General features: G+C 35.2%; 1 protein-coding gene across 1 annotated transcript in view; it reads left to right on the top strand.

Annotated features, from left to right (window-relative positions):
* Positions 1-20,956, top strand: part of ROBO2 (roundabout, axon guidance receptor, homolog 2 (Drosophila)) — a 657,579-nt gene that overhangs the window by 152,480 nt on the left and 484,143 nt on the right. The gene's annotated exons all lie outside the window — the stretch shown is intronic.

Raw genomic sequence — 20,956 nt, 5'->3', positions numbered from 1 at the left:
ATGCCTTTAGACTATTTGTTCATACATATAAAATCTCTAAAGTAAAATTTAGGGTTCATAATAAAATTTTATTGTGTTCAAACATCTTTAAAATTATAATAGAAGTCAATAGGTAAATATGATCTGGTGTATAGTATTTACCTTACATATAATATTCAAAAAGCATATAGCATCATAGAATAAGAACAAAATGTACTTTTTTCATTTTATGAATTTGTTCTTTATCTCTGATAACAAAATCTTATGGGTCTTGTAAGATCCGCAGATGCTTAAATAAAAAAAAAAAGGATTTCAAATCAATGCAGATAAGTTTTTTAAAATTTCTTTTTAGGAATAAACTACATTATTTTAAGGGACTTCCCTGGTCGTTCATCTGCCATCACTTCTACCTCCACCTGCGATGCAGGATACCCCAGTTAGATCCCTGGGTTTGGAAGATCCACTGGAGAAGGGAACGGCTACCCACTCCAGTATTCTGGCCTGAGAATTCCAAGGGCTGTATGTATAGTACAGGAGATTACAAAGAGTTGGACATGACTGAGCTTTTTAAAAGCTCATCACTTTTAAAATCTTTTAGTATTTTAAAGTATTTCAGTTTTTAAAGTATTTTAAAGCTATTTCACTCTGGTCTGCTCCACAGATCAGAATGAATTTTGGTTCAGAAATATATGACATCTTATTTTGGTCAACTGTTATTTAGTTTTATTATGTAAAGTTTTCTAGTTCAAGACTGAGAATCTGACCAAAATCAGGAAACAAAAATACAAATTTACTAATCTCCACATGTAGAACAGAAACAAGTGTTAGACTTCCTGAATATATAAGCAATTATTTGTTGCCATATTTTATATATATATATATATATATATATGTATATATATGATGGCGTTCTTGGCTTACACTTTCCTAATGAAATTCTTACTGCCTTAAAAAGTGCATTAACAAAATGCAGAGAGCAACATTTAATATTGTTTGGACTTTTGGTTTGTAACACTTCAATGCAGTCACTGTGGATATTGCTGTTCATTGGACCTACTGTTTAGATGAATTAAAACTATGTTAATTTTAGACCTTATCTTAAAATTTGTTTTATTGTTTGACTGATTTTGGGGGAGGAGTGGATTTTTTAAATTAAACTTATGAATTTATTAGTTACAGATACATTTCTCCAAAAACAGGAGTGTCATAGTCCAAGGAAAGGTAGGAGAATCCATTTGAAATTGTTGAGTATAAAAATACACTTTATATTATTAGACATTTATTTATCCCAAGGAAAATTTTTAAACATATACACAATTACTGAACATAGTATAGTGATCTGACATATAACCATGCTGATATTTTGCTACTACATATGTACATGTATATATGTATGTACATAGGACTATTTTGCCTCATGATTATATTTTCTTATCAACACATTTAAATACATTGCTATTTTGTTTTCTTTAGTACTTTGCAGAAATATCCTGAAAATAGGAAGGCTACTCATAGTAAGAGCAAACTTTATTTTTTTGGAATGTACAGTTTGAAGTTGAGCTGGAACAGAAATACTTACCCTACTCACTCTATTGCTACTGTTGTTCAGATACCATGCTGATATTAGGTGTGCTTGAATACTGATATAAATTTGGATATCTTGGGTATCTGCCAATAGTTCCAGATAATTAATTCTTATGCATTTACGGTATTTTAGCTCTGTATTAACATATCATAGTATGTGGTTACTTACTATATGTATTCCTTTTGTTTCAAAATTATTTTCATTATTACTAGGTATACAATATCCCTTAGAAATACTGAAAATGAAAGGCCTTTTCTTAAACTGCCTTTTGCATAATGAAAATTCAAAGAGCTTTAATATTTATTAACTGCCTTTAGGTATAGATTTTAAGTGTCCTTTTTCATCCTTAGCAATAGGCTTCAAAACTCCCAGTTACTTGCTAATAATTCTTCACTTCTCAGGAGATTGGATTGCTATAGGCAAGTTTACTTAATAAACGTGCAAAAAAAGAAAGCTAAATTAAGCAAAAGCCTCTGTACATATCTCATTTTTAATTATTATTTCCTATTATTAATTCAAATGTATTTTATTTTTTCACGTAATGTGTGGATGTGTACAAATAAATATATATGTATTTAACAAGATTTATGTTTGAATAAATCATAGATTTAAAAAATTATAAATATTTTATGTGAAAATATTGGCATCAAGAAAATCTAATCAAAAATAGGCAGGAAAAAGTCACATTTTAAATTAGTGCAGCATCAAGATAATGAAAATTAATACCATTTAAAGGAATGCATTAACACTCCTCTGTTGTTATCAGTATCTAGTGTTCTTTTATTCTATACATAGGTATATAATCTAATTGCTTTCCATAAAAACACAAATAATCAAATATAAACAAAACTGGAAAATGCGATTATTAAGGAAATATATGTGAATTTAATAAGATCTTAAACAACTGCTGAAAAGTTGGGTAAATTGTCTCTTAACAAGTTGCAGTCTTGAGTGTACTCTATTAAGAAGATACTTCCATGAACAGGAGCCCATTTGTAATTAGATAAGGAAAACTGACAGCAACAGTGAGTTAGTGGCTCCCATGGAATGACAGGTATTGACTGAATACTGGCTGTGTTTGAGATGGTGAGGGAGTCGATAAAAGCATCAGGGCTTTCTTGAAATACCACTGCCAGCAATGCTTTAATTTGCTGCCTGGAAAAGAGCCACAGATATTCATCCCCTATGTTTAGTGTTGATGAGGTCTAACACGTACATTTAATCTTCTGTTTACCATTAAAAACACTTGTAAGTGGTATAAGGCACCACAGAGAGGAAATAGAACAGGGAGCATATTTTGTATGAACTCCATGATGCAGCCAAGGTCTAGAAAAATAAACCTCACCTGAATCAACAAGCCAGGTGTGGAAAGAATAGTTTAGCAACAACAACAACAAAAGATCAGTTGAGAATAAGAGTGTTGGATGATTTGGGGAAGCGATAAATAGGCATGTTTCTAAACTATCTGTTGTTGTTGTTTTTTTAATCACTAAGTGTTGTCTGACTCTGTGCAACCCCATGAACTGTAGCCTGCCAGGCTTCTCTGTCCATGGGATTACCCAAGCAAGGATACTGGAGTGGGTTACCATTTCCTTCTCTAGGGGATCTGTCCCACCCAGAGATCAAACCTGTGTCTCCTGCATTGGCAGGCAAATTCTTTACTGCTGAACCACATGGTAAGTGCAAACCACCTATAGGAATCCTTTATATATTTCTCTCTATACTGTAGCAGTTGAATAAAAGAAAATGCTATGAAGGTTATAAGCACGTTAGGGGTATGTTATCTCTGTAGAATTGAAGACCTTATGTTATACTTCTGCTTAAAAGCAAATTTTCTTAAATACTTCCCAGATGTTTTTGAAACTTGTTACATAAAAAGGTGAGAGAGAGAGAGTGTGTGTGTGTACAGTACATGGAGAAATAAATTCTTTGATAAAATTTTAATGCATAGTTTTATGTGTGCCATTTGTTTTGGCCTGTGATAGCCACACAAAGGAGAAGGCAATGGCACCCCACTCCAGTACTCTTGCCTGAAAAATCCCATGGATGGAGGAGCCTGGTGGGCTACAGTCCATGGGGTCGCTAAGAGTCAGATACGACTGAGCGACTTCACGTTCACTTTTCACTTTCATGCATTGGAGAAGGAAATGGCAACCCACTCCAGTGTTCTTGCCTGGAGAATCCCAGGGACCTGGGAGCCTGGTGGGCTGCCGTCTATGGGGTCGCAAAGAGTCGGACACGACTGAAGCGACTTAGCAGCAGTAGCAGCAGCAGCCACACAGAGATCCACAGAAGCACTTTGATTTTAAATTCACCTTTAGAACTCTCAAGTAAAGTGATTTATTGGGAAGTGTTACTTTTGGTCCAGATTCCATTGTGTTGCCCTTACCTTGCTGTCAGAACTCAATATAGACCATTATAAAATTTCAACATGCTTTTTTACTACAAATTCAAATAATCCACTACTTGTGACCTTCAAGGTCTAATTAAATAAGGGTACCATTTAGAAATACAGTACTAGATTTTTTAAATCTCATTTGGTTGCCAGTGTTTAATGTTGCCCACCTGTTGTAATAGATGAACTGCCGAAGATAAATGGATAAGCCTTTTGGTTGTGCCAGGAACAGTGTAGGATTTTCTTTGTGAATCCACACGATGCTCCAGTTAGGCTCAATTAAAAGACCTATCAAGATTATCTGACATGCTGAGGAGCTAATGACCATTTTAGGGGATGAGATATGGTCCGTGGTTCCAAGAGAAGCTCATAAAAGGGCTTTTATTTTCCATATTTCCATATACCTTCGAGAGGGATGTGTGTGTATCTTTTTCGGGGAGGGATTCACCTGTGATTGAGAACATAGGTCTGAATTTATTCAGGTAAGATTGTTCTGCCACAGTAAGCATTTTCTCTCAGTATATAATTTTAAGCATGAGGAATGAAAAAAATAGTCAAGACGTAAGTGTAATATTTAGCTAATATTGTCTCACATATGCCTAGGTCCTGTAAGGGAGGTATATAAAGTATATCTCTCTTTATATATAAAGTTTTTACAGATATTAAACAGGAAACAGAATAAAACTTAACCAAGACATTGAGAATATAAACTGTTCCGATTTAAAATGAATTATTGAGTACTGTAACTAATAAGAATCATGCACAATTATGATGGTTTCAGAATGTTTTAATATTTGTTCTTATTGTGGTATACATAAATTATCAAACATTAATTAGAATGAAAGTATTTTAAAATGCATGGTCTCATGTAAGGTGGTTAACAGTTTTGTGGTAAGCACAATAAATTTGATTAAGTTAATCATTCCTTACGTAAGGAGAACTGTTAGCACTTCTTTTTTTGGTACAGTGATTGATTTTCATTAAGATAGCCTTAAGTCCTTTATGAGCCACAAACATTAGTATAGTTTTAGCAGTATGTACCCTACTGTTATGAAAATTGTCAGTTACTTTCTGATTCTTAATAAATGTTTATTTCATCCATAGGGTTTTATTTTATTCCTTTGAAAAGACTTAATTTATATTTGGCATCTTTTATAACTATCCTTAATAAGGATAATTGAGATTAAAATACTGTCAAGAAATTTCCAAAAGCTGAGACCAAATATGTGGGCAATTCATATTGGTATCATACTCAGTAATAACCGTTTATAGTTATGTGGTGGGAAGAGCCAGATCACTCATTCATTCATCCATCCATTCAGCAAACTGGTGGAGGGCGGATAGACTACCAGCCCTGTACTTGGTGTTGGGACAACCAAGATCTACACAGTCCTCATCATAAAGGAGTCCCTAGGCCAGGGAAGAGAAAGACATACAAATAAATTGTTGTAATATGGTGGAGTACAGTGTGATCAGCACAGTAATAGGGGTATGTACAAGCTGGAAAAATAATTCTGAAGGAGGGAGTGATGAATTTTGTCTGAGATGGGGAAGGGGAGGGATTGAATTCGAGGCCATTCTTTTGAATAATTCATGAGAGACCAACAGTCCATCCTCCTAAATTAAGTAGTTTAGCCAAAGAGAGCTGCCAACATATCGAACAGCTGATGAGAAGTCAGACCTTAGAGTGAGCAGGCCTCAGTGAATAGCGAGCTGACAGAAGCAGGGCTGGGTGCCATTTGTAGCTTTATCCCTGAAACTACAGAGTTGATGTCTGCTCACTGTCTCCCAAGAGAGGTGGTTCCACAGAGGAAGGAAATTTTAAAAAAGATATTAGTAAAGAATGTCTGAAGATGCATGTGACCATGTTGTGGGCTTCCCAGGTGGCATTAGTGGTAAAGAACCTGCCTGTCAGTGCAGAAGACATAAGAGAAGCGGGTTCAAAACCTGGGTCAGAGATCCCTAGAGGAGGACATGGCAACACACTCAAATAGTCTTGCCTAAAGAATCCCGTGGACAGAGAAGCCTGGCTAGCTACAGTCCATAAGGTCACACAGAGTCGGAAAAGACTGAAGCGACTTAACATGCACACACGTACACCATGCAGTCAATTACATTATCCGCAACCTCCTGAATATAAGCACTTTTCCTCAAATATGAGTCACCAAATCAATCTTTGATCGAAAATGTTACTGTATTATTTCTGAGTGTTCTGCAAGTTGTTCTTCCTGTCTTAGAGGATAGAAGGAATAAACCAACGTGAAACTTAAAATATGAAAGAAAAGAAGTTTCCTTGATCTTGTTTCATTCGCTAAGTTGTTCTCATCTGCCTAAGCAAATTCCAAATTGTCCCTGCAAATCTGTATTTCACCAATGCCAACTCATTATTTATTGTTACTAACCCATTATGTGTTTTCAAAAACCAAACCAAAACCCACCAAACAAAAAAAAACCTCGTTTGTTCTAACTGCCAAAGCTGAATGTTCTTCTTTTTAACTTTCTCCTCTAAATCTTTAAGAATTCCAGGAGACTGAGAGTTCACTCTTGTCCTGTGTTGCCACAAGGATTACTTCCCTGACTAGACATAGTAATAGTTATCATGGGAGGAAAGTTCCCCCCAAATTTATATGCTAAAGTCTCACCTCTAAAGACCTCTGAATGTAAAACTGTATTTGGAGATAGAATCTTTACAGAGGTGGTTAAACTAAAATGAGGTCATTGCTGCTGCTGCTGCTGCTGCTGCTAAGTCGCTTCAGTTGTGTCCGACTCTGTGCAACCCCATAGATGGCAGCCCTCCAGGCTCCTCCGTCCCTGGGATTCTCCAGGCAAGAACACTGGAGTGGGGTGCCATTTCCTTCTCCAGTGCATGAAAGTGAAAAGTCAAAGTGAAGACGCTCAGTCGTGTCAGACTCTTAGGGACCCCATGGACTGCAGCCTACCAGGCTCCTCCATCCATGAGGTTTTCCAGGTTAGAGTGGGCCTAATCCAACATGAAGGATGTCCTTCTAGAGAGGAGATTAGGACACAGACATGTACACAGGGAACATCATAGGAGAAACAGGGAAAAGATAGTCATCTTCAAGCTAAGGAGAGAGGCCTGAGAAGGAACCAACATTGCTGACCTCTTGATCGTAGACTTCTAGCCTCCAGAATTGTGAGATAATAATCGATATCTGTTAAACTCTGCCAAAACGTGGCATTTTATTATTGGCAGCCGTGCAAACAAGTGTAATAGTGATGAAAGGTATTGTTTGTGTATTGTACATGTTCAGTTGCCTTGATACTTCTTGTGGACTAGAACCTCTTGATCATATCTAGAACATGATGCAGATCACCGGTCACATAATAAACACTAAATAAATTACTGTTGAACTGATTAGCTTCCTTATGTTCAAGTGATATGCTAAGATTCATGAAAATCTTTGCTATCACTGTGGATTTACCCTGTGCTGTTTATCGCATTAGCACAGTGTCAGTTTTTCTGCTGTCTTTAATCATCATCTTATCTTTCACATTAAGTTGCATCTGAGGTTCACTGTCTATTCCCTTATGGCCCTGGACATCATTACATCCCATTAAACACCAAGCAAACCTTCAGGATAAAAATATTTATAGACATGTTTACTGAATGATTAGGGGCATGTTTATAAGATTGGTATAATGAATGAAAGCTCAGGAGACATCCTTATTGCTGGACAACATAACCTGAATCTCCAGAGCTGATCTTGACTAATTACAAAATGTATGTGTTTTATCCTTATACATCTTGCATCAGCTTCAACTTTGAATTCATAAAGTATGTTATCTTTTGAATAGAAATCCAAAGCTAGAGATACAGCCATTTGATGGATAAAAAATTTTGAAGCATCCTCTACAGACACAGTGAGAGATAGGGAGATGAATTAGAGGTAGATTTTTCTATTAATGACCTTATATTCTAATAAAGAAGATACTATATGAAGATAAGGAACTATAATAGATTAGAAAATAGGCAATCAAGAAGTGAGACAGATAAAGTATTAATAGTTCAAGGATCACTTCTGTCTGTGGGAACCAAACAGTGATTGATGGAAAGTTGGCAATTGTAACACATATAAAAAAGATGGTGGGATTTGGGTTTGTATATCAAAGAGTTGGAAGGGAGAAGACATTTCAAGCTGGTGGGATAATGCAAAAAAAATACAGACAAGAAAGCACATATATTTTCTTAAATACATGTAAATTATATTTGTTGAGGATGAAAGAAGCTGTTGAAATAAGTTTGCTTCACTTTAGTTAATCCTTCAATGTCAGTTAAAGAAGTAGAAATAAATCTTCTATAGAAAGTAGAAATATATCCTCTATTTATGATGTGAGTCTCACATGAAAATATTCTGCCTATTTTAGATATACAATGAATTGGGGGGAAAGTTTTAGAAGATATTTTAGGCTCTGCAATTGAGCAGATAGTGTTGAGATAATACGGTGCTCATTTTTTACATTCAGGTTGTAGGGTAATGCCTGACACTTAGTAGCTTACAGAACTTGTTATTGAATTAATTATAATCACATCCAGAAATAGCTAAGTAGCCATAGAAATAGAGCATAATAGATGAAGGAAATATTTGAAAACAAAACTTGCAAAACTTGACAAGTGTTCGTTTGCATTCAAGGCTGCCATAAAGATTGGTCCCACCAAAAAGAGTGGGGTCAAGGGTATGTTGATGTACAATAGAATATGTTCAATTGAAGACCTAACATTGAAAATACTATCTAATAGATATTTTAGATTTATCTGTAGATATGACATTGCCGACTCAGTGGACGTGAGTTTGGGCAAGCTATGGGAGACAGAAGGACAGGGAAGCCTGGTGTGCTGCAATACATGAGTTTTCAAAGAGTCAGACACCAGTGAGTGACTGAACAATAAATAACAAAATGGAAAGATATCTGTTTAGAGTGGTAAAGTCAGATTACCAACCTGAAAATTATAGGGAAACAACATAATGCTGAAAAACTTGTCTGTTTTATATAACTTATCTGTTTGGATTAGCTTGACACATTGGCCATTTAGGGAAGTGCAAACTAATTCATTTATTTTATTGTTTTTATTCTGGTTTTATTGAGATATAATTGACAGTATCATATAAGATATATGTATACTGATTTGGTTCATTTACACGATGAAGTGATCATCGCAATAAATTTAGTGAACATTCCTGGAACCTGAAAGTTCTGATTGGTGCCCAGAGGGCTCATTTGTTCAGCACCCAAATTGCACCAAAAGTAACTGCATGCCAGTTTACAATAAATATGCTTGAAATTAATCAGATGAATTTTACGATATTTGATAAAACATCTTTTTATTTATGACGAAGATATTCGGCTTTCCATCTGTTTTGGTCGTTTTGAAAGGCTGATGCATGTAATGGCTTGTTAGTACTTTAGGAAAGTACTTTAGTCCCACTGAAGAATCTGAAGATCTTCTCATTCACTGTTTCCTGAACAACTCAACATATCAGTACCTTTTTTCTTTTTAAAAATCCTAGACAGTTTCTCCAATACTATTTATTTCTGCATTTAGAGTTTTTCTTCATAATGAATTATATGAAAAAGCAATTCTGAAAGTCTTTTAAGTTCTAAATCTCAACTGTTTCAAGAATAGAAAAAATATAATGTGTTATGTTTAAAATTAATTTATACATTTGTAATTGGTATGTGTGTATTTTCTTTTATTATGAATCATTGAAATAGGTACCAGAGAATGACTTGACTTCTTCATTTTAGAACTATGGGATAGATTCAATAAATTATAAAAAGTGTTAACTGTAATTGCTCAGATCCAACTATAGGATTACTGACTGTATCACATATATGGTGTGAACAAAATGACTTCCAACTTCAAATATGATAAAATATTGGAGTGATATTGTTACTCCCTGGAAAAGTAATTGCCAGCCCATTCCAGTATTCTTGCCTGGGAAATCCCATGGACAAAGACGCCTGGTGGGCTACAGTCCATGGCGTCACAACAGAGTTTGATAATACTTAGCGACTAAAACAACAAATAATATTTTCATGTGGTGTAAATGAGTAACAGCGTAAATTTTACAACCCTGAGAAGCCTAGCGTGCATTTCAAGCCTATTGTGCGTTGCCTACGTGTTAATTATCTTTGAGAAACAATTGTGGATTGTTCCTTTGAATTATCAGTGCTACCAAGAAATAAAAAGAGACAGAGAAAGATGAAATAAAATAGGCTTATAGGTTTATTTGCTTATATATGATGTACTCTGTAGCATAAAAGTCAACTGAATGGACTTTAAAACATCTGGGAAAATTGTGCATATGTAATTTTTTTCCAATAAAGGATTAAATCATTTAAAGGGCAGCACTAATATTTATCAAAATAGAGCTAGTTTTATCTTAGAGAGTTATTAAAGTCTAGATATTTTTATATGGGCTTCCCTCATGGCTCAGATGGTAAAGAATCTGTCTGCAATGCAGGAGACCTGGGTTTGATCCCTAGGTTGGGAAGATCCCCTCAAGAAGGGAATGGCTACCCACTCCAGTACTCTTACCTGGAGAATTCCATGGAGAGGAGCTTGGGTGGCTATCTTTCATGTGGTCACAAAGAGTCAGACATGACTGAACGACTAACATTTTCACTGCTTTCAAGTTTTACATGCAAAATTACCTGGCAAGACTATGGAAAAAAGTTCTGACACTGGCCTCCTCATCAACGCCCTAGAAACAAAAGTGAAGAAATAGGTTTCTGGGCATGTATTGCATTGCTACCAATTTGTCTGAGAATGCTGATGCTTTTGCATAGCATTTTCACAGATATCTATGTGTCCTTGATTAGTTGAAGGCAGAAAAACTACCACTGAAAGTATAACGTGTAGTGCTAGAACAAAATGTACTCATGTTAGGATATAATTGGCAATAGCATTTTATTATGCCATGAGCTTCCAGATGTTCAAGCTGGATTTAGAAAAGGCAGAGGAACCAGAAGATCAAATTGCCAACATCCACTGGATCTTCAAAAAAGCTAGAGTTCTAGAGAAAACATCTACTTCTGCTTTATTGACTATGCCAAAGCCTTTGACTGTGTGGATCACAACAAACGGGAAAATTCTGCGAGAGATGGGAGTACCAGACCACCTGACCTGCCTCCTGCAAAATCTGTATGCAGGTCAAGAAGAAACAGTTAGAACTGGACATGGAACAACAGACTGGTTCCAAATTGGGAAAGGAGTACGTCAAGGCTGTATATTGTCACCCTGCTTTTTTTAACGTATATGCAGAGTACATCATGAGAAACGTTGGGCTGGAAGAGGCACAACCTGGAATCAAGACTACCGGAAGAAATATCAATAACCTCAGATAAGCAGATGACACCACCCTTATGGCAGAAAGCGAAGAACTAAAGAGCCTCTTAATGAAAGTGAAAGAGAGATTGAAAATGTTGGATTAAAACTCAGCATTCAGAAAATTATGATCATGGCATCTGGTCCCATCAGTTCATGGCAAATAGATGGGTAAACAATGGAAATAGTGACAGACTTTTTTTTTTTTTGGGGGGGGGGGCCTCTAAAATCACTGCAGATAGTGGCTGTAGCCGTGAAATTAAAAGACACTTGTTCCTTGGAAGAAAAGTTATGACCAACCTAGACAGCATATTAAACAGCAGAGACATTCCTTTGCCCACAAAGATCCGTCTAGTCAAAGCTTTGGTTTGTTCTAGTAGTCATGTATGGATGTGTGAGTTGGACTATAAAGAAAGCTGAATGCCAAAGAATTGATGTCTTTGAACTGTGGTGTTGGAGAAGACTCTTGAGACTCCCTTGGACAACAAGGAGACCCAGCCTGTTCATCCTAAAGGAAATCAGCCTGGAATATTCATTGGAAGGACTGATGCTGAAACTGAAACTACAATAGTTTGGCCACCTGATGCGAAGAACTGACTCATTGGAAAAGACCCTGATGCTGGGAATGATTGAAGGCAGGAGGAGAAGGGGACAACAGAGGATGAAATGGTTAGATGGTATCACTGACTCAATGAACATGAGTTTGAGTAAGTTTCGGGAGTTGGTGATGGACAGGGAAGCCTGGCGTACTGCAGTCCATGGGATCGCGGAGTCTGACAGGACTGAGAGATTGAACTGAAATGATGCCTAAGAGAACATTTCTATTTTGTATCTTTATCTTCTTGCATCCCTCTAGATACATTTTATAGTCATCAAAAATTAAAAAAAAAATAGTTCTTAAATTACAGAAGTCTACCAAAGGGATATTTTGGTAATATAGTTTAGATCTACATTCCTTTTTTTTTGGCCGCACCACGCAGCTTGCAGGATCTTAGTTCCTCAACCAGGGATTGACTCCAGGCCCCCAGCAGTGGAAGGGCAGAGCCCTAACAACTGGACAGCCAGGCAACTTTGTATCTCTGGTCTTTACAGTGCCAAAATGCAGTCTAGAAGAAAAGAATTCTCTTGATATATTTTTATGTAATGCATGGTGAAAAAGATAGCATTTCTAGTTTAAGAACAAATATTTAAAATTCGAAGCCAGATTACTAGTGTAGTCTTTGTATGTGTACGTATATGTGGGGAGGACTTAACTTTCTGATTCAAAGTATCTAAGTTTTCCCTATATAAAAATATATATATTTTTAAAAGTAAAAGTATTGTATCTGATAATTTCTACAATTTGTCTTGTATTTTTCTAATTGATTTAGAATCTTCTCATGATATCTCACTTTTTTTTGATATCCCAATGAAATTACTTGGATATGTGAAATTTAATTTAAGAAATTGAAATTTCTTAAATTTCTGGTGTGACAAATTTTATAAATGCTTATTGCGATAATGTGCTTTGGTTTGATGTTGTGAACTCTTGTAATAGATACAATAGGGTTAAAATGTGGAACATCTTGAAGATTATATGGAAACTAAAGAAGTTACTGGTTTGCTGAGAGAAAAACACTGATGATAAGCTTTGTAACAAACCCTTTTAGAAGTGACCATGGAAAGATGATAAATGATATTTACCTCATATGTCATGATAACTGGTTTTTAAAGAAGATATCTGTGCCCTCTTTTATCGTGGGTAAGGGGAAATGTATCACTTACAAGCACTCAATCACTATGACATAAAGAAATAGCAAACCTTGAACATGTCAAAACAGTGCCTGTTCACTCTTCTTTTCTTGAAAGCTGAGTTTATTCTCAATAATATATTCCCCAAATAAGTAGTCTTTAAAATATGATGTTTATTTTATGGTAAAATTTTGTAAGATGTATAAGAAGGTATCTGAACATATATAATATTACTAACTTAATATAAAAATAAATTCCAGAGTAAAAAATTATCGGAATAGGACAGCAATATCTATGGCTTTGTCGTAAGTAGAATTTGAGGGCATTTGTTTAAAACAAATTGGTTGAGTTTCGTGATGCTAAAATCAACTTACGTTCCACTCGATTGTATTCCTTATATCTTCAGGAAAAAAAAAAGGGGATGATTTAGGCTGATTTAACATTGACTTTGAAACCATATATCTGTTCTCTTTGTCATGAAATATAATTCTGTGGGAAATTTGACCCTTTCCTTAAAGAATGCATGAAATTTTTGCAAAGATCGTATCTCCATTAAATACCAAATTTATTCCAAGTGTTCATGAAAGACTAGAATAAAAACTGGGCGATTAGCTTAAAATTATTGCAAAATTCTAACTGTGCTAGAAAGTTCTCTTTTTCTTTAGTCATTTGCAACTTGTTGAGGGTGGCGTTATCTCTGTGTAAAATAGCAAACATGGATTCTGACCTCTACTGCTGACTGTTCTGCCAGATGTTTCTCAAAATAAAAGATATCGTCTCCGAGAGCTCTGTAAACAAATCCTGACCTGAATGCCTCCTTTTGCATTCCTCCCAATTTATCAGATAAAATGAATTCTATTTTCTTTTCAAACAAGAACTGTATAACTTCTTTTTAGAGAAAACAGAGAAATGGAGCATTATAATCGGTGAAACACACTGGATCTTGGCAGGCAACTCCTAGCAAGGAAGCATTATATTTTGGCTGAGCATATTTTGTACTTTTATCTTGGCTAAAGCCTTTTTAAAAAGAACATGGTTTCAAAGAATTTGTTTCTGCTGTTCTAGTCTTGTTTTTCAGAAGAGTTTTATTAGTCTTATTCAGTGGTTAGGCTCTTAGACTATAAGGAATGTGAAGTCTCCACATAAAATTATTATACTGATGTAACTTAAAGGAACTTTTGAAATGGTAAGGTCTCTATTCTTTATAAAATTTATATACAAAATTTATGTACAAAATGCTTTATATAATTTATGTACAAAAATGCTAAGGTGAATGGCCCTGCTGGCAAGAAACATCCATGTGAAACTCAACAAGTGTTTGTATTTTGGAATTATGTTTTGTAGAGATACTCCTGGAGATACATCAAATGTGTATGCATGCTCAGTCACTTCAGTGATGTCCAGCCCTCTGACCCCATGGACATTAGCCTGCCAGGCTCTTCTGTCCATAGGATTCTCTAGGCAAGAATACTGGAGTGGGTTGTCATGCCCTTTCAGGGGATCTTCCTGACCCAGAGATTGAACCCCCTTCTCTTTTGTCTCCTGTATTGGTAGACTGGTTCTTTACCACTGAGCTACCAGGAAGGCCCTGATAATATCAAACATTATAAGCAAAAAAAAAAAAAAAAAAAGAAAGACACTTCCTAACTTTTGTTTAGGAAGATGAAAATAAATGATCAGCTTTACTTTCATATACAGGATTTTCTTATAGGCTAAATAAATACATTATACATTTGGGATATTTTTGGGATATTTGTCTAAGTTCTTATGGTCAGTTATAGTAATAGAAAGTAAAAAAAAAAGTAAATAGAAAGTACTGTAATATGAGGGACCATATATTAATATGACTTACAGAGTTACAAATATTGTACTTTGAGTATATTATTTCACTTAGTCCTGAGATAACCCTAACAGGCAATGTAAGTATACTGAGAAAAGAATTAGTGTCAGCACCTTAATTTTTGACCTGTTGTGCTACCAGCTTGTCCAATAGAGAGCCATAAATTGAGCAGAGAGTCTTAATTGTTCAGAGACTCAGTGATAGGGCTAAATACTCATGAGGGATTTCTCTAGATCATTCAACTCTTTTAAAATGTGACCTAAGACAGATAGGAACCATGATCTCTGGGGATAAGAGGCTAATGCATTAAACTTGTACACTATCTTGCTTTTCCTATTTACCATTTTGCCCTAGCTTTTTCTTTTTACCTAATAAAATTCAAGGCAGTAAGACTTTTTTTTTAAACACACATAATGCTGAAAGCTTAATTCAATTGGACAAAGCCTACAATTTATGATTTGGTTGTTAATTAGACGTAAAGAACAAAGCTAATGCTGTTCCATTTAGTGAGAAAAGCCTCTGAGGACGAAAGAACTGACCAATATTGGTTCTCCTGCTGGGAAAACACTATGCATAAACAAGTCCCCAGGGCTTCATTACTGAGCCTTTTAGACAAACACAAAATGCATCTTAGTTTATTTGAAAATCCTTACAATGGAACTTTATTGTATATCTATAAATTTTTCACATTGACATGTCAAAGACTTGTAAAATATACTGGCAAGCAAGCTAAACATTATAAATAGCGCTTTTCCTTTAAATGTTAGATGATTGTAGATACTACACAGCATGGTCATAAAGTGAATGTGATTCTGTTTGGGGAAGAAATTGTGTGAATAAGTGTAATATCTAAATAGAGGGGTAAACTATGAATTGGAAAAACTAAGTAATATTATTTTGAAAAGTTGGATATGTAGTTTTTGATGCATATAAAAATGTATCATTTTGATATTTCGCAAAACTAATACAATTATGTAAAGTTTAAAAATAAAATAAAATTTAAAAAATGTATCATTTGGGCTCATCATTTTATTTCTTATTTTTTGAACAAGATAGCTCAGAAGTAAAATTTAAATGCCAATACATCCTCAGTGAAGTTATTTTATCTTAATGAGTATATTTTGCTATAACAAGTAAGGTGCTCTAAACTTTTTCTCATTAAATTTGAGAGTTCTTTCTCTTTTTGACAACAGAGCACACTTCCGTTTTGACACTTACTCTGCTTTACAAATATTAGAATATAATTCCACAATATATTTATAGAGTTGTTTGGTCTGTAAGTGACATGCCGACATTAAAAGGCCCACGTTGTTTGGGTATAGTTTGATTTTCTTTTTTTAAAAACATATTTATTTGTATTTATTGTGACTGTGCTAGGTCTTCATTTGCTGCTTTGAGGCGTGTGGGGGCTACTCTCTAGTTGGGGTGCACGGACTCCTCATTGTCTTGGCTTCGCTTGTTGGAGAGCATGGGCTCTAGGGTGCTGGACTTTCAGTATTTACGGCATGTGGGCTCAGTATTTGCAGCTCTGAGCTTAGAGTACAGGCTCAATAGTTGTAGCTCACGGGCTTAGTTGCTCCCCAGCCTGTGGGATCTTCCTGGATCAGGAATTGAACCCATGTCTCCTGCATTATCAGATGGATTATTTACCACTGGACCACCAGGGAAGCCCCTAGTTTGATGTTCAATCTGGTAGAATAATCAATGCAAGAACGAGTGAAAAAGGCTCTCAGAATAAAATTTGTGATGTTATGATTACCGTGAATTCAGAGATGTCAGTTTCCAGGGAAAAGTCCTATGTTTATTCTATTAGAAATTTTCACGGAGAGGATTCTTCTTGGCATGAGGGTTTACTGAGATGACAGGGAGAGAATTTTTGATAAATGTGTGGACCTCTGGAATCTTCATATATTTAAGTCAACGGAATAGTTTTATGGAGAAATTTCCTTATTTGCATATAGAGCCATGACTTTCGAGTAATAGAAGGTGAGGACAGGTCATGACCTAATCAGCAAGGGTGAACAAAATTATATCATTACCCTGGTAGGGACTGCTTCTTTGAAAAAGTTCTTGTTTTAAATGACACAAAACCTGATATATCTTCTAAAATTTGTGAAAATACCTAGAAGTGGAAATTTTAAAGAATCAAAGTGAAGCATTCTCTTTATTTGATGTTCTGGTTATTGAGTTATAGCTGCTGCTGCTGCTGCTAAGTCACTTCACTTGTGTCCGATTCTGTGCGACCCTATAGACGGCAGCCCACCAGGCTCCGCCGTCCCTGGGATTCTCCCGGCAAGAACACTGGAGTGGGTTACCATTCCTCCTCCAATGCATGAAAGTGAAAAGTGAAAGTGAAGTCACTCAGTCATGTCCGACTCTTGGCGACTCCATGGACTGCAGCCTACCAGTCTCCTCTGTCCATGGGATTTTCCAGGCAAGAGTACTGGAGTGGGGTGCCATTGCCTTCTCCGTGAGTTATACCTAGAAGTTATTTATTTGACCCATGTATATATGTCTGTTTTCTAATGTAGAAATTGGGAACCTACATTTTCAGATGCAAATGAGTTCTTTGTTTTGTTTTTTTGTTCCCAAACAGCTGTCAAAGGCAAAAACAAATAAAGCAAAGACTAACTTGGCTAATACCAAACAGCAATGGGCATGAAATACTGATTTAAATATTTTTATTATTTCATATCTAGCTCCCCCAAATTTCCAAATGTTAAAGCTAGTTCTAGTTGATAGTCAGGTCAGTGGCAGCTTAATTCAATAGATCAGTTTACAACCTCCCTCCAGATTCTCTGGGGAACTTTCCATTTAAGTTCTCTTCATGTCAGTGGCCTTATTCACTGCTAACATCTTATTGTCCTATGTCCTTGGTCTGCCTATTCTTCATGTAAGTTCCCTTGTGGTGAACTTAATGTGGTTATTACCTGTAGTGACTCGTTTTTCAGGATGTTGCTAAAGTTCTGACCTATCTTCTGGTTATTCCAAACTTGAGACCCTTCATATATTAACATGTTTTGATTGAATGCAATAGGTTTATGTTTAAATTTCTTTTACTAACTGCTGAAAATTGGGCTAATTCATTCAACTCAGTATGCATTTCCTGAGAATTTGTTAATTGCCAAGACTGAATGTTCATAGGGTAAATTATGTTTACAAATCTCTTTTACTAATCTGAAAAAACTATTTCCCAGTTTTCTGAAATCAACATTAGGTTACCTGCTATTATTAACTTTTAGTACATTGAATTGCTTTGTTACTTATAACTTTCCATTAAATGACAAATTTTTGTCCTTCAGACCAAAATTGAAAAAGTCAATGCATTATTGGGTTATTACAAACATGGCAATGGATGACGAACTAATTACAGTGTAAAGCTTGATTTGTAATGCTTGATTTATATCAGGAAGTCATATTTCATAACAATCATCATAATTTATCCAAACTGAACATTGGATGCCTTTTGTAAGAAAGAATTTCAGAATGAAGGGGCAATGCTATTAGGATTTTCCGTGTTAACAATGACATTAAAATCCGTCATCGTCTTCCCCTCCCTAAATCTTGATTGATGATATAAATGTATTTCCTTTCAGTAATGAATATTTTTCAATTTTATTAAATTCAAATAAACATGAGACAATACAGATTATACTTGGCATCTTTGCTAATTTTGGCACCTTGCTAATTTTGCCAAATATATTTGGCAAATATTTGACTTGTTTACAAAACCTAGATTAATTTCTTGTATCAATTTCCACATGTCCATTACCTTAGTGAGCTAGAGAAGGACAGGAACTTAATCAATGAAATGTTGAGTAAGCATTTGTGGATACAGAGTGAATGTAAACTTTTTTATGAGGGAAACTTAAGTGGCTTCCTTACAGGTTTTTTCTGTCTTTTAAGTGAAAGTAAATACAGTGAGGATCAAGGTAAAAAAAAAAAAGTTCTAGGCTGAGAGTAAAAAAATAAATGAACTCAAGGAAAAAGGAATAGATAAGATAAAGCTGTTTAAAGGTCATATTCACTTCATTTTGAAAATTAATCAAGCATTTAAGTTTCCTAGAAATATTATAGTTAACACCAAACATTTAAAATCTGTCATTTCTATATTAATAACATTTTCTAGGTTTGTTTTATAAGAAAAAATTTAGAATGAAACATCAACAATTATAGATTTCCAGATACAGCTGTTAATAACTGCAAATACTTGCCTTGCAAATTTCAAAAGGAAGCACACTTGTTATAGAAGTACTGAATCGTATAGAACCTAAATCTGTCAAGTTAACTGTCAAGTTAACTGTCTTCCTGTCCCTTTCTCCACCTTCCAGGGCTCATTAAATTAATCTGAAAAGAACACTATCTCTTTAAGGCTGGGAAAGTATTGGGCTGATGAGCCAGGGGCAGCCCACCAATTGGCAGACCCATTGGGTGATAAATGTCCAAGGACCTCTAAGCTGACGACACATTTTTCATCATTAATCTAGCCCATTGTAACCAGGGCCACTCACATTGATTCGAACTAGGGGGCATCATCTGCTGTTAAGAGGGTGATGACTCGCTAAAAATGAAGGCCTGAAACTAATCAAATATATTTAGATCCTTCCCTGGCACCTTGCTGCAGAGTAGTAGTAGCGAGCTAATAGGGAGCAGCAGACAGGTGGTGCAGGGCTCTGCTTGCTTTGTAGGGGAATGTGAGAATTCCATTTGAAAGCATCTTGTGTAATCTTAGCTGTTGTACCTTGTAGTACAAATGTATGTGAATTAATCTAATACTATCTTACTTGATTATTTCATTAAATATGTAACTTTGAAAAATCATATTTTATCTGCAAAATTTGGCACTTCTTTATAAAGAATCAGACGCCTCAAACCCAAATCCTTTGGGAATTGCTAATTAGTCTTGTGTTCTTATAAGTTTACAATAGATCATTTGAGAAGGATGTTAATGTTTATTTTACTAAATTAGCAAAATTTGAGAGCATGTCGTTTTCTCCTTGCAGAATTCAAAAATTTGGCCCTTTTATATTTTTATTTTTTACCTAATAAATTGGCTTTGTATTTTATCAGAATATATTTAAATACATTGTGGTTGTTCAAGAATATATACACATACATATTTTACATTTTATTTTAATACACGTGTATGTATTCATCTGACCTTAATTTTTTAAATTTTAATTTCTCTTGATACAAATTGTTTTTTAAGTCATAATGAGAAATCCAAGCAATAATGGTTAAGCAAACTTGTGTGCCTCAGGGAAACAGAAAACTATGTTCTTTATTTCCTGCATGTACTTGATTAAGCAAATTCAGGAGCAAGTAGGAAATAAATTTAAATGACTGGATTTATTCACTGGAAAATATAACATCTACTAAGTCAACTATATAAATTGAATAAGAAAAGAAAGGGCAAATTTTGGAAAATATTGGCTTAATTAAAAAGAAAAAAGACCTAATGTAATCCCTTGTTATAAAGAATAAAACAGAAGTGGGGAAAGAGAGGAAAAAGGAAAAGTAAAATGAATAAAGCAAAACCTCCAGCTGTTCAAACAATTACAGTGTTCTCATACATGAAGCCATTGGCTATTTCCTAAAATATTCTATGGTATCACGAAGTGATACCTGTACTGGACAGGACTGCTTCCATGTGATTTCTCTGGAGGAAGGTCATCAATCCCATTTTGAAATCTTATTCCCTCTAAGCACCCAAGCTGAAATTTCACACCCTTCATGTTTGCAAGTTTTAATGAGAGCAATATATGCAGTGATCAACTGCTTCCAGTGTTGGCTGAACTTACGTGAAAAGCTTCACTACTGAGGAGTAGATGACTTCACTTTATCTACCTTGTGTTGAATATTCAGTCTTACGTTCATCTTAACTGGTCTGTATGACACAGTGCTAAAAATCATCTGGTTATTAAGCATCACAGATGAACAAAAAAGAGACTGGTTGAATTACTATGTTCTTTAAAATACAGATTTCATTATGGTGTCTGTTGTTTCCAGTGAAGACAAGTGGAGGGTGGTCGGAAAATGGTTGGAAAAAGGGAAATTGATACGAAACCTGCTGACCTC

The sequence above is a fragment of the Bison bison genome, unplaced genomic scaffold (genome assembly GCF_000754665.1).
Source record: "Bison bison bison isolate TAMUID 2011002044 unplaced genomic scaffold, Bison_UMD1.0 scf7180017864200, whole genome shotgun sequence".
Taxonomy (NCBI): Eukaryota; Metazoa; Chordata; class Mammalia; order Artiodactyla; family Bovidae; genus Bison; species Bison bison.
The sequence above is the reverse complement of the archived record's forward strand: the minus strand, read 5'-3'. Positions and strand labels throughout refer to the sequence as shown.